Consider the following 16,806-nt stretch of genomic DNA (forward strand, 5'->3'; position numbering starts at 1 on the left):
AGAGACATCAGATTAGAAGCAGAGCTTGGTGACATAGTTACATGTTATGATAATTTTGGATTATGCTTTCAGTTTATAACTTAATCAGGGTTGGTACATGGGCATAGCCAATTAACTCTGAGATATTGTTTGAGGTTTTTTTTGAAGAGATTTTTGGAGGATTGTAGGGTTATATAGTTTGGCAACGAATTCCAGGTTTTGCCAACGAAGATGGCAAACAGGGATTTACTAGCAGAGTTATTAGCTTTGTGGGTTTGGACCAGTAGTTTATCGGCTCACCATAGGGATCTCAGGTTGCTATATGGCTTTATAATATTTTTAAGTGAGGGGGTATCCTCAGGGTAGTACAGAATTTTGTGAGCTATTAAGAGTTGATTGAAGTGAATTAAGCTGGGTAGTTCTAGTTGTTTAAGGTTCTGGCAGTGGTGGGTTCTATAGGTGGAGCCAGTGGCAAATCTGGCAATATGATTGTAGCTATGGAACAGCTTACCTAGTTCAGATTTGTTGAGGTTTGAGAGTAAAGGCGAGGCATATAAAAGGGTAGAGAGTAGGTGTGATCGGGCAATTGCAGGCCTGGCCAGTGGGGTTAAAAATGTTTTGTTTCTATACAGTGATCCAAGCTTCTTATTGATGGTCTGTATGGCTTTGTTGACCTGTAGGTCAAATTTGAGATTGTTGTCTATGATAACCCCTAGCAGTTTGGTGTGATGATCTGGAGAAATAGTGGTACCATTGTTAGATGTGACAGAGAATGAAAGTGTGGTAGATCTACTAGTGGGGGAGAAGAGTAGGAGTTTAGTTTTACTGAGGTTCAGTAGTAGGTGTTGGTTGGTGAGCCAGTTCTCGATAGTGTTGAATGTATTTTGGGTTAAGGTTTGCAGTTCGGGTGGGGAGGTGGCTGAGCAGATCAGAGTGGAATCATCTGCATATTGAATGCAGATAGCTTTAGGGATAGCAGTGTGAAGGTCGCTGATAAAAATAGAGAAGAGTAGTGGACCTAGTATGGAGCCTTGAGGGACACCAAGTGTGAGGGGTAGCTGGCTGGAGAGTTTGCCCTGCCATAGTACTGCCTGTTGTCTACCAGTCAGGTAGGACTGGAACCACTGGATAGCGGGCTTGTTGAGGGAAATCGATTTTAGTTAAAGAATGAGAGGTTCATGACTGACCATGTCAAAGGCCTTTGATAGGTCAAGAAAGAGGGCAGAGGTAAGCCTATTGTCATTCCTATTTTGGTATATGGCAATAGTAAAGGAAAGGAGGGCTGAGGTGGTGCTGTGGTATGGCCTGAAACCATGTTGGGAGTTGGATAGTAAGTTATTTTGTATAAGGTACTGCATTAATTGCTTGTGTACACATTTCTCCATTATTTTGGCTATAGTTGGATATGTCTGTAGAGCTGCCACCTTTATAGAGTGGGATGACGTGAGATATTTTCCATAGGGAGGGGATAGCGTTTTCTGATAAGGTTCTGTTGATAAGGATAGATATGGGATATGCAATGGCATCTGCAGCTATTTGTAGGTACTCTGCATGGAGAAAGTCGGTAGCAAGGGTGGTAGGTTTTAGTTTTTTTCGAAGTGTTTTGATAAAAATAGTGGATATTGATTGGAAACTAAATTTAGGGTGATTATTGGGTAGATTAGGGGTGGGGGTTAAGTTAGAGGGGGTTAGTTGATTTGCTAGGGATTGGATTGTTTCAGAGAAAAAGTTATTAAAGGTGCTAGCTATGGTCTCTGGAGGACTATGGGTGTGGTTAGCCGGGGTTGGGGTGGTGGAATGACCTGGGCGAAGTAGTTGTTTTAAGCCTGCCCAGAACTTTTGAGGGTTGTTATGGTGTTTTTTAGGAGGTTTTGGTAGAAGCTTTTTTTATCCAGTAAAATAGATTTTTTTGTATCATTCCTGAGTTGACGATATTTTAGATGGTCAAGTGGGACTTTAGTTGTCCTCCGGGTGGCCCAAACTCTGTTTCTAGTTTTGATTTTAGCTTTGGTATCTTTTGTGAGCCATGGTGCTGTATTTGATCTAGATTTTATTGTACGTGCTGTAGCATGGGAATCAAGGATACTTAGGAATTTAGTGTTAAAGTGATCTATGGCCTCCTCTAATGTTAGATTGTTTAGTTTTGACCAGTCAACTGCTTTTGATTAGTTTTGGAACATAGCAGCATCATAGTTTTTCCTGTTTCTAACTGTTTTATATTTGGGCTGGTGATGGTTTCCTGCCTTATGTTTTATGATATAGGTTAGACAATGGTCGCTGAGGTCATCAGGGAGAGTACTGTGTACAGTTGGGGTTGGTTATTGACTAGGATCCAGTCTAGGATACTTTCCCTGTTGGTCGGCTTGTTTATCCTAGTGGGAGAGGTTATGGTCTGTTTAAACCCAGATAAGTTTATATGGGTGAAGGGGGGGGTCAGATGAGCAGGGGTGCCAGTCAGTGTTGAAGTCACCAAGAACTATGGTTTCTTGAGGATAGATAGTGGATAACCAGTAAAGGATATCCTCTAGGGTATTTAGGTTGTTGTCTGGCAGAATGTATGCACAGACGATGTTCAAGTGCTTGTTTTGGTTAATCTGTAGTTTGGTTATGAGGAGTTCCGCATTATTGAATTGGGGAGGTTGAATGGTGTCTCTATTAACAGTTAGAGTATTTTTGTAAAGGACTGCTATCCCACCTCCTTTCCTAGTAGCACAGTCTAACCGGTGAATACTGTATCCTGGAGGTAGTATCTCATTGTCAGTAGTACTGGGTTTTAGCCAGGGTTCTGTAAGACACATAATGTCTGGGGAGTGGGTTGCTAGGAGGGTGTGTAGCTTGGGAATCTTATTGTTAACACTTCTAATATTTAGGTGAAATGCTAGGGGGGAAGTAGTGAGAGTATACATGGGTAGTTTGACTGTGTGGGTCATGGTGGGGGAGTGGAGGTTATTGGGTGTGGGTGGGGCAGGGTTGGGATGAATGTTCTCATGTGTTATAAGGTTACAGTGACAAAGCTTTAGGAGTTTGTTAATAAGTTTTATATATTCTTTGTCTTTAGGATTTTTGTCTTGTGGCTGTACAGGGGTGGTATTTTATTGGGGGTGTTATATTCGGTGTGCTGGGGATGGTAAAGTGTTTGGTGTGATGTGTGTATTTGTGGGTGTCTGTTTGACCATGTGGGTAGTGAATACCATGGTCAAGTGTTTGCTTGTAGGCAGTGAGATGGTAAAAAAGAAACAGTATAGGCATTACTATAGTATTTTTTTGCTTGTTTGCATTTTGTTTGGGGTGGGCCACGTTTTGATGCTTGACTGTGCTAACAGGGTGGAGAGGAATAGAAGAGAAGGAGATGGGTTAATGGGGAGAATTGTTCAATGATGTGGGAGGTACTGATTGGTACTTAGCAGGAGGGGAGTGGCAAAATCTGGTTTAAATTTAGTGCTAGTGGGGGCGGGTGAAATTTGGGGGCAGGGAGGGGAGCAGAGCAGGACTAACACTAACTCCAAGATTCCCTTGGGCTTATGAATGTTTTACACCAATGTTTAGGCTACCTGTAATAGAATCTTATGGTAAGCAAGCAAATATAGCCACTATGGAGGGAGCCAAAGTTACTGTGGGGACAGCCTAAAGGTGCCTTTAGACCCAGGTCAGCAGTAAACAGAAAATAGGGTTTGTAATAAGTTTTTAGAACATTATAAGGTATTAACCTTATCAAATTCCAGGTCAGACTTCAGAGGGGATAGCTTCCCAGAGTAGCTTCCTTTTGGCAGGAGAATCTTTTTACTGGGGTAGTTTGTGGGGGTCTACCTTATCAAATTCCAGGTCAGACTTCAGAGGGGATAGTTTCCTAGGGTCGCTTCCTTTCAGCAGGAGAATCTTTTTACTGGGGTAGTTTGTGGGAGTCTACCATGTGGAGACTTTTCTTTCCCTATGACTGTTTCCCATCCATATAAAATGTAGTACTATGGCTGTTATGCAAATCAAAATACAAATCAAGGGTATATTTTTCTTATCCACACTCCTGCTTTCCCTAGCCCACCGGTGTCTAGGGAATACATTTCACTAAGGGGAAGAAAGCAGCCCCACACTGCAACACCCCCAACGCATGTTTGAATTTATTCCCTAATTAAGTACACAATATTTGAAAATGACATTTAATACAAAATATCTGTATATTATGTATTTAGGATATAGTTTTTAAATGTTGTAATTACATGTGGAAACTGCAATTACTTTGAAACCTTACAATTGCCAACCTAGAAAAAAATCTTCTCTTGTAAGAAACTAAGCCCCACCTGTTGTTGCCAAACAGCTATTTATGTAACAATGGTAACCTATGTCTCCTAATAGTTGAAGCTAATAGATAAGCGAAGCAATAAGTAATTAACACTGTTTGGCACATACTGTATAAACCTGATGACTGCTCAACTGCATATTGCTAAATGCAATTTCATATATTATCTTAATGTCACTAATAACTATACATTATTCTTAAATTATGTATGTGGCTACATTACTCAGCAATGTCTCAATAATATGCATTGTTTGTTGTTGGGACACGTGATATTAAACTGTGATATTAAACGTATTCATTAGTTTCATCATTAGGCTGAGATCTTGGTTGAAAAGGGTATACTTAGTTCAGAACCCAAGTTCTACCTGACACTGGTCATAGTACATGTAAGAAGAAATACAGCAGAGAGTGCAGTGTGGCATTGCTTCCCACCAGAAACTCAATGCATCCAAATGATGCCTCCAGGTGCATCTGCAGTTAACTCCTACTGACACCTCTAGATGTCAAATATTACTTGTTCATATTTGCATCAATAATTCATAACCATGCTATGGACAAGGTTTTAAAAGATTTCATCTTAAAACTTACACACTGGCAAACTCAGCTGCATTAATATTTGACCTCTGTCTAGTGCAGATAAAGAGATATTAGCTTCATAGATTCATAATAGACTAACTGCCCTTGTGGGCCATTTTAAGTTTAGCCAATTACCCCAAGTGAGACTCAAGCCCTGCACCTTGTGTCTCTAAGGTAAACACCTTAACCATTAAGCAACCTCCCACCCCTTAATTGTTCTTTTTATGATATTAATTTATATAGATATAATTTTCACATTTTTCTAAATATCTCAACAGCCAAGTAACATGGACAAAACTCCTTAGCCTCATACAGAAGCTCTCTGCTAGATGAATAAAATGCTGCTGACAGTATGCGTGTAACTCGATAGGTTGCTGAGATATTGTAAGTTGTTTACAAAATATTACAAACATGACAGTTGCTGTGTTTACTGTGACTTATAAAATTTAGTTTAAGACCTAGAACCTAAAGAATACAATCACTATAAAAACAGTTCATGCTGAAGGGTTTGCTATTTATACTTGTTTCATAACCCCTATGGTTCGGATATATGAACATTTGTTTAAAATGCGAGGACATAATTTGATTCTGTCAAAATGTTTAGGCTCCACCCATTGGAAGTTACAGTGCCAACCCAGAACTGATGGACATGCTCCACCTAAAGAAAACCTTATCCCCTTGAGCCACACGCTCTAGGGATCTAAACCTTACCACAACAATAAATAGGGCGCACTGAAGGGATAGATTCCTGTCCCTGAGACTTCCTATGCTTTGAAACAAGATTCAAATCTACATTAGGCAGAGGTCCTTGCTAACACTCTTCAAGAGAAACCTTGACGAGTGGATGGGAAACAGAAAGTTTACCCCGGGGATCACTTCTGCTGGATAGAGGCACAGAGAACTAATCTAAGGGGGTGGCGAAAGCCAACACATTCTGGCTAGGCTTATAAATGCCTTCAGGCAGATAGCCTAGTACCTACCTATGAACCTATGAACCTATAAACTTCCTGAACTCCATTGGAGTGAATGAATTAAATTCATAATAAAATATTAATTATTAATGACATCAATGTCCATGTGTAATGCTTTAAAACACACAAGTGTTACAACAGTAAGGTCTGTTTAAGAGAACTTCTCTGCTACCGAAATATGGGCCATGGTAATATAAATAGCCATGTATGTTCTTGCTCAAACCTGGTCATAAAAACAGATTGTACTTTAACCAAAATGTGACAACCATGTGCAGATCCTACAACTGATTCTGCACTCTAAAATTGCAAATATGGTATTCCAGATACTAGGAATTTTAGCAACAGATAACATTAATAAAGGAGCAGTCTCTTTCTGAGAAACAATTTGTGAAAAAATTAAAAAAAAGAAAGAATAAGAATATAACAGGCAAAAAGAAAAAAGAAACAATTAGTATGCGTTTAGAACACTAGGTGGCAGCATTGTACAGTGATCCACAGCTTTTAATTATTTGTGCAACGACATAGTATGTACATTTTTTTTATATATTTGTACAAAACTACATTTTCCACTGGTATGTAATAAATATGTAATACTGACATAATATGGAGTCTCAGCTTATAAATAAATAAAAAAACACAGCTGGAATGGAATTATTTTAGTTTTAAGAGGTGTTTTTTAATAGAAGAGATAGATATTGATTGGAGAAAGAAAGGATTTTGGTGGAGATTAGCACTGTTTGGAAAGTGTGGCTAGTGGATAGTTTGTTGTTATGTAGGGAGAGGATAGACTGCAAAAATGTGTATTGCATGCAGTGGTCAGAGAAGGCACTAAAGTAAACAGAGACCAGGCTGAAGACCTGGAAGTTGACTGGAAAGAAAGCACAACAGTTCAAGGAATTACTCAATGCTGTAGCACCTCAAAAAGAAGTGGAAGTACATGGAGTTGAAGAAGAGAATGTCAGAGCCTCAAAACAGCGTATGTGAGGACTGCAGAACAGATACGTGGCCAAGCCAGGTGTGGAAATATGGTACATAAGGAGTGCAGAAAAAATGGGAGATAGAAAAGATGGACCAGGTTACTGGTTGGCTAACAAAGAGGCTAAGAGAGGAGTTGCAATAGCAAAGAACAGGGCATCAGAGAACTCCACCAGCTTTTGGAAAGTGACTCAGTAGATAGCAGAAAAAAAAACTATATCAGGTTGCAAGACAAAGGCAAAAAGATAAAGAAGATAGTCAGACACCCTTCATAAGGGATGCCTGCAAAAACCTAATCACCATTCCATAGGAGTACTTCCAGCATCTTCTGAATGAAGAAAACCTCACAGAAGCTGTACTGCCCCAGACACAGTGTATGATGAAAGAAGTGGAGGAGCCCACCATATATGAAGTAAAAACTGCACTAAAGAAATGAAGTCAGGGAAGCAGCAGGCTCAGATGAGGTCACAGCAGATATGATAATGATGTCAGGTAAGAGAGGGGAAAAATGGCTCCTGATGGTACTCATAGCAATATGGAGAGAAATGAGTATCCCAGATGACTGGAGACTAAGTATACTAGAGCCAGTGTACAAGACCAAAGGGGACATTCATGATTGTGAGCAGTATAGAGGTATCAAACTCCTATCACACTGTATGAAAGATCGATAAATGAATACACAGAGTAGTAGAAAGTAAGATGGAAGATAAGCAGTTTGGATGCAGATCGGGATGCAACACAAGTTACCAGACATTTGCAGTGAGACAAATACTTGAGAAGAAACTAGAGGTGAGGAATGACTCCATCTGGGCATTCCTAGACTTGGAGAAAGCATATGACAAGGCCCAAGAAAGCTGATTTGGGCAGTCCTGCAGCAGTTCAAAGTCCCAGAAACATTGGTAAAATTAGTGCAGAATATGTACAAGGATCTAGTGACTCAAGTTTAAACAGTGTTTGTTCTCACAGAGGAGTTTCCAGTGGGAGTGGGTATGCATCAAGGTTCAGCTCTGAGCCCACTGCAATTCATATTGGTGATGGACTACATTAGCAAACAGGTCAGAGGGAACAGATCAACAAAGCTGCTGAATACAGATGATGTGGCATTAAAGGCAGACTTAGCAGGAACTTTAGGAAAGGATAGGGATATGTAATACAAAACTGAAGGAGCATGGGATGAAACTGTGTACAGATAAGACAGTTGTAATGGCAGCATTGGGGAAATCAGAAGTTGAGAATTGAGATAGAAGGGAAAATAGTGGAACAGTCTAACAGCTTCAAGTATCTGGGAGGGGTGGTTGAGAAGAAGGGAAATCTGAATGAGGAGGTCTAAGCTAGAATCAGACAGGCTGCAGCCAAATGGCACAGAGTGTCAGGGGTGGTGTATGACAGAAGAATGCCAAAGAGGCTGAAGAGTAAGGTGTACAAAACAGTGGTGTGACCAGTACTACTGTATGGTACAGAAACCTGGGCAGGAAAGTCAGATCAGTTAAGAAATCTAGAAGTGATGGAGATGAAATGCCCAAGATGGGCGGTAGGATACACACTGTGGGAGAGATGGTGAAATGAGGACATAAGAGCAGACGTCAAAGTTTCTCCAGTTGCAGAAAAGGTCAAAGAGAACAGATTATGGTGGTTCAGGCACAATGTGCAGAAAAGCAGAAGATAATCTGGTGAAGAAGATTTGAGACAGACAGGAAGAAAGCAAGAGGAAACAAGAGTATCTAGGAAAGAGGTGGGTGGATTGTGAGAGAGAAAACCTGGATACTGAGGCATGAGAGTCAAAGAAGGTAGGAGAGTGACAGTGAATAGAGAGAGAGATGGCAATAGTTGACACAACATCCCAACCCCATGTAGAAAATGGGAAAAGGGAATTGATGAAGATGATGGCTCAGCTCATTATCATTTCAGAATCACTCAGTTTGATAGATGAGCACACCTGCTAACCATCTGGCAGAAGTGTACTCCATGCCATGCACACTTCTGGGTCCCTGCAGGCAGCACTGTACAAGTGCAGTCCAGAGCATGCTTCCAGGGTAGGAGGGACTATCATTCTATTTTAGCCATCTGTACATTGAGTTGCTGCAGTGCCTGATTACTTCACATCATCCACAGTGACTGAGGACTGCCCTGTTTCAGTTATGAAGTATAATAGTACAATTACTTTATTTTCAGAGTTTGCCATGTGTACACAAATTAAATGTCCATTGATGCCCATCAGTGCATGGCCCTTGGGACATGCAAGCCCTGATTTGGGTGCCAGTTCTCTCTCTCTCTCCTCTTTTTCCCCTGAGATTCTTCAAGGTGAGACATCATAGCTAGAGAAGGTAGAATCCTTTTAGAGTCAGAGGTGATGTTAGGAAGAGTCAAAGATATTTATTTACCGCCACCATAAGAAATACAGCTAGAGGCTCATAGAGGAGGGCTATAGAGGGCCTTAGTATAAGACTGAAGCCTGGACTAGTTTAGTCCAGGCTGCCACCCAAGCAACTGGCAACCCACACATGGGGGAACAGTGCCTTCAGCATTATAGTGATACGAGGTGCTGCAATTCTGACCTCATTGACCAACAGGAGGGTGAAGTTAAAGGCAGACATCACCTATGTACCATAAGTGTACCTGTTATGTTCACTGCACATTTAAACTGGGAATGCATGCCATCCAGAAATATCACATAGTGCTGTTCTTTCTGTCTACAGCCCTTGAAGATATTGAAATGAATAGGCAGCTGCACAGAAGAGAATTGGAACACCTAGAAGAGTGCTGGGGTGATTGATTATACATGCTTTATGTCTTTCTGTTAATATTAACAGTAGTAGGGATTCATTCCAAAAATGTATAACTTTTGATACACTAGTGTCATTTGTGTCACTACTGACATATGCTAAAAGTATGACTGACTGTTCATTGTTATTAATGTATTTGTGTACACATCTTGTATATGTGGACAAGTGTGGCAGGATGTTAAGGCTCTGTTCCCACACTGTGAGCATGCTTCTGCATTCATTCCCCCCACACAGTTGTGTTATCATAAATAGTATTTAATGTTCATTTTTCTATTTCATTATTATAACTGCAGCATTAGGCAGGGCAAATATGTAAGATCATCATTATAGGTTGGGTGGACATGTTTCAACATAAAAGAGAAGTTGTTGTTTCCTTTGCATAATACCTGTGATTGACATATATGTCAGAAAAGCGTGTTTTCTTTGTATGTTTACATTTGTCTCAGACATCATGTGCATCTTAAACTACTGCCAGCGGTTAGTCTACCTAAACTGCTCGTCCTCTTAATTCTGTCTCTCTCAGACTGCAGGTGATGATGATGGCCCTCAGCTGTATGTACTAACAGCCTTAAGTTCAGAATTTTTTTTTTTGGTTTAACAGGTATATTATGTTTAGGTGCGTTATTTTATTATTTTGTTTCTCTCCATTTATTTTACTATTATATACAGCAGTATGACAACCTGCACCCATCTCACCAGCAAAGCTTGATGGCCCCCACAGGTTGCAGCAGCAGTGCCACCACCACCAGAAGCACCCAAGCACATCTGGGTCCCACTCTACTACAGCTGCATTCACACCTCCTGCCCTACCTGTACCACCCACATCAGGTAGCCCTGCACCAGATTGCGTTACAGTTGTGCCCATTGGTAGCAGTGCACATGAGGTAACATTGCTGTCACCCATCAGCAGCTGACAGACACTGTGAGGGAGATTATAGAAAGAAAGTTAGAAGCCTGACATGACAAAATGGAGAAATTCCTCCAGTGACTGAGTGAGTAGCACCCCTATTCCAGCACTGCCTCCACCATTTGAGACAGAGCCAGTGCTGACAGTACCTGGGGTAAGAGTAATGATCCTCTGGATCTTTGCTGGCAGAGACTGCAGCTGCAAAGACCCCACTATATCCTCTAACCTAGTATTCCCTTTCCTTTTGTGTTCACATCCTCTCTGTTGGGTGGTCAATCCTTACCACACCATTGCCTTTCCTCTGTCTGTTGTCTCTTACACCATTGTGTTCCCCCACCCTTGTTGTGTTACTACACTCCCTGTCAGTCATGTATGTCTTCCCCTGCTACCTAACCTAACCCTCTCACTTTCCTCTTACTTCCCTTTTTTCCTTCCCCAACATAGCTTCCCTTCATAAACATAAAATGGACCCCTGTCTCACACAAAAGGCATTCCCTCCTTCCCCAGCTCTGTTCTGCTTTCATTGCTCACCTTCTATTCTACCCTGTGCTTGTTTTATCTTTTCAGTTCTTTCTAATAGACCCATTTCATAGGTTCATAGGTTCATAGGTAGATACTAGGCTATCTGCCCTAGGGCATTAATAAGCCTAGCCAGAGGTTATTTGGCTTCCGCCTCCCTATTAGATTAGCCTACTGTGCCTCTGTAAAGTAGGTCACAGAAGGTACCCTTTTAAGATTAGTTTACTGTGCCTCTGTCTAGCAGGGACACAGAAGAGATCCCAGGGGTGAATTTGCGATTTCCCTTCCACGCATCAAGATTTCGCTTGAAGAGGGTCAGCGAGGGGCTATGTCTAACATGAATTGGGATTCTATTCCAGAGTGAGGGGAGCCTCTGGGAAATGAATCTGTCCCTCCAGCATGTCCTATTTACTTTTGTGCTGAGGTTTAATTTCCAACCTTTAATCTGGTAAAAAAAATAAGGACACCTCACACATACCCACAAACGGCATAGAAATCCCTTATATTTTGTGATCAGACTGTGCACAGTAGGTCAAGCAGAGTATCACTGATGCCCATGTACAATTAACAAGGACTACAAAATATGGTAACACTCACATCTTCAGTGTGACTGCTTCCATGTCTCAGCTTGTTAATGCAATGCATTGTAAAGTGTAAGAGAACAGGGTAGAGGTTTCAAGTCCCCTTATGTGTGTCTTTTATACTTCCATTCTACAAAGGTCTAACAATCACCTGCTACATGCTTCACTGACAGCTTCAGTGTTGCTTTTTCTTTTTTTTCAAAACATTTTTATTTTGTTTTCATTATAAACATACACAAATGTGCATATAACAAATACAATAAAAAATAACAAAACTATTTACAATATTTACACTCATCCATGATAAACAATCATTTTATCCATGAGAACGTATCAGTATTTGTTTAAAAGGTTTTCCAATTTTTGCCATGCTATTTTTATGAGTAATGTTAAGAGTTCTATAACAAGTGGTTTGCAGCTCTTTTTTACAAACAACTTTTGCTAAATTAATAAAATCTTTAAACATCAAATCTTGTTTACTTTTCCAGTTGAAAGTGATAACTTTTCTGGCAATTGCAAGAATTGACCAGAGTAACTGAATCTGAGATTTAGGTATTACATTAGGTATAGGAACATTGAATAGGATTAGTGAGTTAGAAATATGACAGTTATCAGACCATAAAGCATTTACAAAATATCTGAAGTCTTTCCAGTATTGAACAACATTTCTACATTCAATGAACATGTGAACCCAGTTGGCCTCTAGTAATTCATCACATTTCCAACATTTACTTTCACTGTTTTTTAGTATAAGATTTATTTTATGTGGAGTATATAAACTCCTGTTCATAAATTTCCCTGTATATAATCTCTAATATAAGGAAGAAAGAGGTACCATATATAGAATTCAGTAACATTTCTTTTGATTCATCAGATATTTGTTCTCCATTAATCTTTACACAGTAATTCCAAAAATCTGAGTCAAACTTTAGAGTGTTTTCTCTTAGTATCTTATAGATAGGTAAGATACTTAATTTTTGATTATTCTTTTGAAGACACAATAAAAAGTTGAATCAAACTAGGTATAGATTTGGTCTCTAGGCTGATTGATACTCGCATTTTGTTTTCTGTAAACTGCTGTAATGGGTGTATAAACAGCCAACTGTCTTGACTATTATCAAAACTACATAAAAGAGAGTTTAGTGGTTTAATACTCTTATTTTCAATAAACTAATGCCAGAATATCAAGTTATTTTCCTTCAATTTTTGCATCACATTGATGAAAGAATCTAGGCAATCAAGGGAGTATGCTATAGGGAATATAAGAAATAGAAATTGTTTAATGTTGTAATTACAATCAATTATATTTTAAAGTTATTAAATATTTGATTAATGCCATAAGAAAAATGTTCAAACTTCTTATTAAATAAACAAAACTCACGTAAAAGCCAATGAACTCTACTTATTTCATATTGTTCCTTAAATTGATTTTCTATAGATCTGACATCAGTTATATGAATCTCATGTATTGTTTTCCAGCCAGATATATAGGTGGGTGTGATCCAATGTAATATTACATTAATTATAACTGATTTGGAATAAAGATCTAAGCTAGGGAATGCTATACCATTACTGTTCCAAACTCTAATGTGCCATTTATATGCAATCCTAGTTTTTAAGGGGAACATAAAAAATAAGTAGCATGGAATCTAATATTTAAATAAGTTTTTGGTAGGGGTAGTATCAATGACTGTATATAAAACAAAATTTTAGGTAAAATTATCATTTTAATTAAAGAGAGCCTATCTTCAATTGTGAAGAACATTTTATTCCATCTTTAGATTAGTTCACTAATGGTGGTTATTAAATTATTGTAGTTTAGTTTAACAGACTCTTTCCATGTACTCTTTATACTGACACCCAAATATTCTAATATATAATTCTTCCAATTAAACAGGCTATTCTCTCTTAGGTTTTTATTGATCTTTTTGTTAATTAGTAATGTTTTGGATTTAGTATGATGAAATTTAAGCCTTGAAATTATTTCAAACTTGTTTAAGGTATTTATAACATCATGCAAAGAACATCGATACCACCCAAAGTTAACAACATATCATCAGCAAATAATTGTATCTTAGGACAATAGTCTATTAATTTGAAAGCCTTTTATATTTTGTTTGTTTCTGATATATGTAGCAAAAGGTTCCATTGAAAGAGCAAATAATAATGGTGACAAAGGACAACCTTGTCTAGTTCCCTTGAGGATTTCTAGTGGTGAGGATAAACATGATCCGATTTTCACATAAGCTTGTGCCCCACTATAAATTTTCATTAATAAGTTGATAAAATCTGAGGAGAATTCAAAACCAATCAGAATTCTTTGTAGATAAGACCAACTAATAGAATCAAAAGCCTTTACTATGTCTAGGCTGATAATAGTTAGTTGTTTTTTGTATTTGCATGCTATGTCTAATAATGATAGTAATTTAATAATGTTATCTTGCACTTTTCTATGAATAATGAACCCTGTCTGATCATTATGTATTAGAGTAGATAATATTTTCTTTATCTTATTAGCTAATATTGTCATGAAAATTTTATAATTACTGTTTAGTAATGAAATTGGCCTATATGAATCACAATATTTGGGGTCCTTACCTTGTTTTAATATGGGGGAGATAATCTAGTATTTCCACAATGGGGGTGTTATACATTTTTGCTTAACCATAGTAAAGGCACTCATCATTTTCTTTATTATATATTCAGGAAAAATATAGTTCAGGAATTATTCCATCCAGTCCTAGAGCTTTATTATCTTTTCATAGGTTCATAGGTTCATAGGTTCATACTAGGCTATCTGCCCGAGGGCATTTACAAGCCTAGCCCATAGTTTTGTGGCTTACGCCACCCCTTTAGTATGGGGAACTATACCCATTATTTTGCTGTGCCTCTGTTGAGCAGTGACACTGAGGTAATCCCTGGGGTATATCTGCAATCTCTAGATACATCACTTATTTTAGAGTATATATTATTTGATACAAAGACCTTACCAATGTTTGTTTGTGTACCAAACCGATATGAATAGTGAGTCTAGAATAAGGAATAATGTTCTCTTAGACCATGTATATCTTTAAGGTTCATCTGCTTTGCAAAGTCATTTAACTTCTTGGCTTGAGATTTTAGTTTTAAATTTTTTATTTGCTCTTTCACTTCTGTTAGTGTTATTTGTTCATTTAATATGTTATTTTGTTGCACTGACACCCTAGTAGTTATATTTTTTTGAATAAAAGTATTTATTATATTATCTGTCTCCAAAAGTGGTGTGTTATTATTTATATCTTTATAGTAGTTTTTGAACACTTCTAATATGCCCATTAAGTTATATGGACTCTTAACTAAACCATCACTTTTATATTTAATCTCATTAATAAGAATTTGATTGTTTATTTTTTGGATCTTACCACTATTTTATGTAGATATTTGGGATTTACAGCATAAGATTGTAATTTCAAATTTTCCAGGTTTATGGCTACCTTATGATTCAGAACGTCTAAGTATTTTTGATTTAACTTAGCAATTTCGTTATGCGCTACTTTGTTATTTGGTTTTGTGTCCATTTTTATCTCATCTATGCTTCTTTGTAAGTCTAAAAGTTCTTTGTCCTACTCTCTCCTTTTTTAAGGTACCAAGATTTTATTCTACCATGTAAATAAACTTTAAAGGTGTCCCATAGTATAGTATCAGTAACTTCACCATTATCATTTGTTTCCATAAACATGTCTATTTCTTTCATTATCCATTTCATTATCCATTCCCTAAAGTCATTTAACTTAGTTATGTATGCAGGAATTCTCTGAAGAAATCTTAAATCATCTTTATGTGTAGTTAATGTAAAGTTTATAGCATTATGGTCCGAAACTGGACAAGCCATTATAGATACATCACTTATTTTAGAGTATATATTATTTGATACAAAGACCTTACCAATGTTTGTTTGTGTACCAAACCGATATGAATAGTGAGTCTAGAATAAGGAATAATGTTCTCTTAGACCATGTATATCTTTAAGGTTCATCTGCTTTGCAAAGTCATTTAACTTCTTGGCTTGAGATTTTAGTTTTATTTTACCATTTTTAGAAATATCATTGCCTGATAATTGGCAGTTAAAATCACCTGTTGCTATAATTTCCTCTTTTGCATTTAAAGTAATCAGGTGCAGATATTTGTCAGCATATTTAGTACTCAGTCCTGGTATCCAGTATGTATTAATCAAAGTATAATACTTCATATTGATTTCCAAAATAACCATGCTTACCATCCCATCTTTATCTGAAATTGTATCTATATTTCTTGGCATAGTATAAGCATTTTTCCATAGAATAAAAGGGAAAAGTATGTAAAGTATTTATAATGGGGAAAAAGAGAAAAGGAACATTGGTAAAAAAGAATAGGAAGAAAGAAGAGAGAGAGAAAGAGAAAATATTATTTAAATACTAAGTACTATATGTAATTAGAAGAAGTAGGTATAGAAAAGAAAAGAGAAAGTTAATAGTAAAAATGATTCACATTACCTTACAGCATAGAGACTTTCCAGAATCAAATATATTATGATTCATAAAACAAAGCTTTTAAAATTAGAAGGAATTTATTCATTTGTCCTTTAGTTTCTTAGTTTTGTTTGCTCCCTCATTTACAGACCATCCATTTTTTGTTGCCTGTCTCTTCAAACTCTGGGATGACCATTCCATTTCTTCTATGTCCGACAGTATTTTCTTCTTTTGGATAAATTCTACTGCTTCTTGTAGGGAATCAGAGATTTTCACTCCTGCTGGCAAGGTGATTTTTATTCTTGCAGGAAAAAGAATTTGAGCTTTAAGATTGGCTTTTTTCAAGGACTTAATTAGAAGAACACACTCCTTTCTTCTGGATATGACTGTAGAGGTGTAGTCATTGTCAAAACAAATAACTTTTTCATCCATCTTGATAGGGGAATTAGCCCATGCTGATTTCAGCACTAAGCCCTTATCTTGCGAGGAAAGAAATCTAACTATTATAGACCTGGGGTTAGATGAACTCAGAGATTAAGCTGGATTTGCCAGGAACCAATGAGCACTCTCAATTCCAAAAGAGAGGGATTCAGGCATGTTTAGTGCTGATGAAAACCACTTATTGAGGAATAGAATCATGTTAGCATCCTCTTCTTTCTCAGGAATTCCATATGTTCTTATGTTATTCCTCCTTGATCTACTTTCAAGGTCTTCCAGTTTCTCAATCAGCCTGG

The sequence above is a fragment of the Protopterus annectens genome, chromosome 9.part0 (assembly GCF_019279795.1).
Source record: "Protopterus annectens isolate FY-2018-M chromosome 9.part0, PAN1.0, whole genome shotgun sequence".
NCBI classification, from domain to species: Eukaryota; Metazoa; Chordata; order Ceratodontiformes; family Protopteridae; genus Protopterus; species Protopterus annectens.